Source organism: Gorilla gorilla, chromosome 19 (genome assembly GCF_029281585.2).
Source record: "Gorilla gorilla gorilla isolate KB3781 chromosome 19, NHGRI_mGorGor1-v2.1_pri, whole genome shotgun sequence".
Classification (NCBI taxonomy): domain Eukaryota; kingdom Metazoa; phylum Chordata; class Mammalia; order Primates; family Hominidae; genus Gorilla; species Gorilla gorilla.
The window spans coordinates 52794621-52801769 of record NC_073243.2 but is presented as its reverse complement, the minus strand read 5'-3'; the positions used below and the strand labels follow the sequence as shown (position 1 = coordinate 52801769).

Genomic DNA, 7149 nt, shown 5'->3' with positions numbered 1-7149 from the left:
ATTTTGAGAGCTTGGAGTCATAGTCCTGCATTTTTAAGGAAGCTGTGAAAATCCACATGAGCTCTCCTTTTCCAGCCGTAGAAAAAACTAAATAGTGTCCCAACACCACTGTTGGTTGAGAGTCCTTTGGATCTAAATTTTCTTCTTCTGTATTCTTATGGGTCCTCGTGAAAAACAAATGTAAGAGAATAGCAGAAAATAAAATACACTGGCAGAAGGATTGTCAATGTTAAGAACTGGCCTATGACAAAACTGGCCATTTTACATCTTTGTCATATTTATAGGTTTACTTTTCTAATACTTATACTTTTGATTTGCGGCGGGGGCTTGGAGTCGGTAAGGTAGCCATAGACAGGAAGATTTGTGGAAAACTAATAAACACGTGAATTTTGTTAAAGAAAGATTCTCAAATCACAGTATATTTTTGGCAGTACAGAAAAGTATTCTTCTGGGGATAGAGGGAGTGTCCACATAAGTCAGAATGAAAATGAGCTGGGAAGGTGGGTAAATTTCCCAACTCTGGAATTTGTGGCAGAGAGAGCAAATAACTGCGGCTCTCCTGGCGCCTGGTTGCTCGCACCATGTCGAGGCCCAAGCACGCGAAATCCCAGCACATCATTTCGGAGGAGGACCAGGGCGAGCAGCAGCCGCAGCAGCCGACCCCCCCGGAGTTTGTAGATGTGGCCCCCGCGGTGTCGGCGGCGGGGGAGCTTGGTGCTCGGTGGGAGAAAATGCAAGTCTATGAGAAAACGCAAGTCTATGAGAAAAGTTCTTTAGCATCTCTGAGTTCTTGGAACGTAAGAAAAATTGCACTAAAAATCCACCCGTCTTCATCATGAATGATGGCGAGGGCCCAGTGCCTTCAGAAGACAACTCTGAAGCTGTACTGAGCCACCAGCCACCCAGTCCAAGCAGTGAGGATGGCCACAGTGAGAATGGGAGCAGCTCAGGAGACATGAAGGAGAAGCTGGCCGTATCTAAAGACAGAGACGGCCCTGTCACCCACCCCCGAGTACATAAGATATTTACCCAAAGGCAAAGTGGCCAACACTAACGTGTCCTTGCAGGCACTATGGGGCACCAAGGTGGCTGTGAATCAGCGGAGCGCAGATGCCCTGCCTGCCCCTGTGCCTGGCGCCAACAGCATCCTCGAGCCGATACTGTGTCTGTAACAGCAGAAGCAGCTACAGCAGACCCAGCTCACCAAGCAGATCCGCATCCCGGTGAACACATGAGCCTCTCGCGCCTGCACTCCAGCGGGGCAGGGCCGACACCCTGAACACCTTGGGCAGCCACATGTCCCAGCAGGTTTCTGCAGCTGTGGTTTTGCTCAGCCAGAAAGCTGGAAGCCAGGGTCTGTCTCTGGACGCCTTGAAACAAGCCAAGCTACCTCACGCCGGCATCCCTTCTGCCACCAGCTCCCTGTCCCCAGGGCTGACGCCCTTTGTTCCAAAGCCGGATGGGACCCGGCTGCTCCCAAACGTCATGTTCCGCCTCCCCAGTGCTTTACATCCTCAGGCCCCGGGCTCGCTGCTCTTCCAGAGCCCTTTCTCCACTGTGGCGCTAGACCCAACCAAGGGAAGGGAAGGGAAGCCACCGGACATCTCCGTGGTGGATGTCAAGTCCAAAGATGATGCTGTCCTCTACAAGCACAAGTGTAAGTGCTGTAGCAAGGTTTTCGGGACTGATAGCTCCTAGCAGATCCACTTCCGCTCCCACACTGGAGAGAGACCATTCGTGTGCTCTGTCTGTGGTCATCGTTTCACCACCAAGAACGACCTCAAGGTGCACTTTTGCTGACATCCCCAGGTGAAGGCAAACCCCCAGCTGTTGGCCGAGCTCCAGGACAAAGTGGCCACAGGCAATGGCATCCCCTATGCACTCTCTGTACCCCTCCCTGTAGATGAATCAAGTCTCTCTCTAGACAGCAAACCTGTCCTCGTAACCCCCTTGGTAGAGCTACCTGAGAATCCCTCTTTGGTGACTAACCCCAAGGACATCAAGGGTGGCCCCCGGCCAAGCAACTTGCAGCCTGGGCCTTCTCCAGAAAGTGAGGGTGGACCCATACATCCTGGGGTGGGACCAAACATAATTCCCAAAGGACTGGTGGCTTCCACGGGAATGGGACCACCGACCCCAACGAATGTCTCATTTGCGACCAAGTCTTAAGCTGCCAGAGCTCCCTCAGATGCATTACTGCATCCACAAAGGGGAGAGATCATATCAGTGTGAGATATGTGGCCTAGTCATTTCTACCAAAGGTAACCTGAAGACACACCTTGGGGTTCACTGAACCAAACACATCCATTAAGACGCAGCATTCTTGCCCCATCTGCCAGAAGAAGTTCGCCAATGCCGTGATGCTGCAGTAGCAGATTCACCTACTCCAAGATGGATGGCTCCCAATCAGGTATCAGTGCAGATGTGGAAAAACCAGGTGCTACTGACAGCATTCCCAAAACCAGTTTCCTCACTTCCTGGAAGAAAACAAGATTGCAGTCAGCTAAGCTAAAGAAGAACTTGCACGAAAGGAGAAATGCAGATGGAGTGAAATCTCTAGAATCCGCTTTTTTTTTGTAAGAACTCATCCCCTCCTGTTTTGTTTTTCTTACTGATATGCAAATGATGTTTATGATGGTTGTGATCACAACCTCAGGCAAGTTCTACAATCACAATTGTTGCTATATTGCTTTGCAAAAAATTGAAAAATAAAAAAAATACCAAAACAAATACACACTATTTTTTTTTAAATTTTGGAAAGAAGCTTTGTTACTTGTGACAAACTGTACACATAGAGCCTTTGTACAACCTAGAATGACTTTTTCCAAAGACTGTTACCTATTTCAAGGTAGAACCATTGGAACTTACTGAACAACAGTGGAAAAGACAAATACATAGCCTAACTGAGGGGAGAGGGGTACTGTATACTTCTATGGTAACTGTATGCAGGTCTGTCATCTATTTAGGGACCTGTTTTATATGCCCCAACCCTGTCCTCATCTTATTGTTTGTTTTTTTGAATGTAATAATAAAAAAAACTACAAAAAACTAAGGTTGTAAAATTGAAAAATTACTTCAGCCTTAGAACTTTAAGTAGGATGCCTTCAAATGGACTTATGCTAGTCCTTAGGGAGTCAATACGTGTGTTGCTGCTTATTTAAATACAGTTCAGTTGGAGCCCCGAGAGTGTCAACGTCCTCCTCACACTTCTTAGATGACTTCCTCTTCCTGAACTCCAGAAGAGGTGGGCACCTGAGCGGGGAATCTCAGATGACTTAATTTAGTTTGCCAGTGCCTACTTTATTGAAGAACTGGGTTTTAATTCTTGAGAAGAAACTCATGGAAGGGCATGTTTCCTATCACAGGTTCACATACTAATTTTTTTTTTTTTGTTGAATTTCCTTCTACGACTTATGCCAAATAATTACGAAGATTTTTTGGTTTTCTTGCAGAATATTTCATGAAGGCTATGAGCTGGAACAGGCAAGTCCTGGGTGTGAAAGCTTTAATTGATCTACCTCATTTATTTTTTAGTTTTCATAGACATAGGGTCTGTTTTCCTATTTTAAGACCACTAAAATATTCCCAGGCCCTGTCTAAAACCTAAGAGTTGATGTATTGGTGGGAAGAGCTGAACGTTCAAGATGGTTTTGTGATGTCTTTTTTTTTGCAATCTCCTTTTGTGCATGTAATATTGAGCAAATGAAACATTGCTCTTGGTTTAACAAGAAAGGAGAAAGAAAGAAAGAAAGACTAACTTCTGGGAGAAAAGTTTTTCCCTCTATGTGGAAGGCCCTGACTGAAATTTGGATCCAAGACTACTGGCCAAAATATCGTCTTTTTGTTGTTGCACTTGACTTTAGGATTCCCTCACCCCTGCTTTTTTTGGGCAAGTTGTGCCTTTCCTTCTGGAATTGTAAGTGAATACAACAATAGTACCTATTCACACTGTGAAGTGGATATTGTTACAGAAAACACACCAGTGGCTTTCTCAATGTTGAGCTAATAATGTCTTGTGAATGTATAATCTGTGGAGAAACCCCTGTAGTTGTACCTGCTGATGCTGTCTGTTGGTAAATGAATTTTGAATTTTTTTCTCCCCAGAAAAGAAAATGAGTGGGAAGAGAACCAAATAGTTAAGAACATGGTCATAAAGAGTCTAGATTTTGATGAGAGAACAAAGGAAGAGTTAGAAATAAGGTGTGAGAAATGATCATAGTATCTGGCTAGAAAGAAAGCCAACTTTGTTTGAATTTAAAGTGGACCAGAGGGACAAATGGTGTGAAAAGCAGTGTGACTGATGATATCTAGTAGGTAGCAGATGCTGATGGAGGGAGGGAGGGTAGACTGCATAGACAGGAAGGGCCTCAGTATAAGGTAAAAATGATTCATCATTAATAATGAGTAATTTTTTTTTTAGCATAGGTGTTGTGGTGAAGGGACAAGTACAGGAGAAAGTATACAGTTATTTAATTATCTTTCCTAAATGTTGAAAACACACATGTAGCCTTTATAAGATATAGTATTTTGTGAATTAGATGAAGAGTTTGTGCATGGATACTGTGGTGCCTACTAGGGCACCTTCTTCTTAGGTTCAATGAAATATTTAGACTCACATCATGACCACAGGCCCCCTTGGCCCCAGTCTACTTGAAATACTATAGGACAAGAACTATAGAATGTCAGAAGACAGTGTCAGGTGCTCCTCTGCTGTGGGAGTCCTTGCAGCAGTCTTTACCACCATCCACACAATTGTTCAGGAGCCAATCTCTGTGGCCCTGATTTAGAAGACTCCTGCCCCACAACAGCCAACACCTCTTATAACAACTCCCATCAGGGGTTTATGGTTCATTTATAGTTCTGCCCAGTCCAGATGCAAGTTACCAATAAAGAGTCATTATTATCATCAGTAATGTGCCAGACAACAGAGTTGACATCATTTTTATAAGGTTAGTTAGGGGACAGAGGGAGAAAGTTAACCAAAAGTCAAATTCTCAAGTAGAAATAAAAATGGTTAGCCCTTTACCTGCAGATATCTAAAAAGGCTCTTGTACCTGTGAAACTATAAGACTGCCTAATGCTTCCCTGTGCTGTGCTATCCCAGCCCATACATCTTGGTAATTAATATGGTTTGGCTGTGTCCCCACCCAAATCTCATCTTGAATTATAGCTTCCATAATTCCCACATGTCGTGGGAGGGACCTGGTGGGAGGTAACTGAATCATGGGGGTGGGCAGGTCTTTCCCATGCTGTTCTCCTGATAGTGAATAAATCTCACAAGATCTGATGGTTTTATAAAGGGGAGTTCCTTTGCACACACTCTCTTGCCTGCCTCCATGTAAGACGTGACTTTGCTCCTCATTCACCTTCTGCCATGATTGTGAGGCCCCCCCAGCTATGTGGAACTGTGAGTCAATTAAACCTCTTTCCTTTATAAATTACCCAGTTTTGGGTATGTCCTTATTAGCAGTGTGAGAACAGTGATCAATCACTATCTGCTGAATGCATATAGGCGACGTGATGTAAACTGAGAAATGTCAGTTATCTGACACTAAAGGGCTAAAATTGATAGTTCAGATGACCCAAACCATGCTTCAAACTCCCCACAAGGGCTGTGTGGCTAGGATATATTTTCATTAGTTAGTCCTCATAAAAACATGTAAAGTGGGTGTTGAAACTGTCAGTTTTAGCCCTTTAGTTTCTGATAACTCGCATTTCTCAGTTTACATCATATCATCCATATACACTCAGCAAATGGTAATTGATCACCAAAAACAAAAAACAAAAAACCCCAGCTAATTTGGGAAATATGGAAATACCACCAGGGATGTAGAGAACGATGCAGGGAGGGAAGGCAGCTAAGGTAGGTGCGCTACCAAGCCAGCTACCACAGTGGGCAACTGGAGCTCATCCTGGGGTGACTGTGGGGAACAGTGCAAACCCACACCTCAGGATGATCCCAGCTGAGGGGTGAGGGAGGCAGGACATTTACACACCAATGCCCTAGAGCCATTGGTTGAGGGCTGCTCCCAGAAGGTGCTAACTCCCTGGTACTTTGGCCTGCTGCACAGGGGCAGCAGAAAATAAATCACTGGAGCAGGAAATATAGATACTGGCACCGGGGAGTCACTTGAGCACAGTGAATGATCCCAGGGTTGTGGGCAGGACATGGACAACATCTGTTATGGCAGGCTTGCATTTTAGGTCTGGAAATGCTATGACAAAGATACTCCTTTTTTCCATTTATGAAGTCCCTCCACAAAGTCTCCGTGGGCTTTTAATTGAAATATGAGCACGAAACACTTAATCTGATGGAGAAGAAATGGTCCAGCAAAGTGACTACGAACTCTCAGGAGTTCCACTGCTTGGGTTTAAACCCCATCTCTGCTGCTTGGATAGCTTAGTTGTGTAATTTAGGCAAGGTCTGGAGCCTTTTTGTGCCTCAGTCTTCTCATTTGTGGAATTGGGACAATAAGGATGTTATGAGAATTGAATTAGATGATATGAGTGAAAGACATAGATAGAACAGATTGTTGGGGTCAGAGATGAATAACTAAGAGTTTTTGCCCTCGTAGAGTTTAAATCTTTTTTTTTTTTTTTTTTTTTGAGATGGAGTTTCATTCTTGTTGCCCAGGCTGGACTGTGATGGCGTGATCTTGGCTCACCACAACTTCTGCCTCCCAGGTTCAAGTGATTCTCATTCCTCAGCCTCCCAAGTAGCTTGGATTGCAGGCATGCACCATCACTGCTGGATAATTTAGTATTTTTAATAGAGACGGGGTTTTACCATGTTGGTCAGGTTGGTCTCAAACTGCTGACCTTAGGTGTTCCACCTGCCTTGCCTGCCAAAGTGCTGGGATTACAGGCGTGAGCCACTGCACCTGGCGAGTTTAAATCTTAATGGGGAAGATACTTAAGCAAACAGATCGTCTTAATATAACAGGATCAAATTTGAGATTGTGACAGGCACAACGTCTGTGGGAGCACAGAGAAGATGCATTTAGCACACTCTGAGAAATCAGAATGGCTTCCGGGGAGAGAACATGACTAAACTCCCAGACAGGAGGGGCTGCATGGAGAGAGGAGTGCCAAGCACAGGGAAGAACGCTCCAGGTAAAGCAATGTGAGCCTCACTCACCTTTTTTCTTT

At 44.7% G+C, this 7149-nt stretch overlaps 1 pseudogene; it reads left to right on the top strand.

Moving 5' to 3' along the window:
- The first annotated feature begins 581 nt into the window (after positions 1–581).
- Positions 582–2372, top strand: LOC101134217 (sal-like protein 4; annotated as a pseudogene).
- The last annotated feature ends 4777 nt before the right edge of the window (positions 2373–7149 follow it).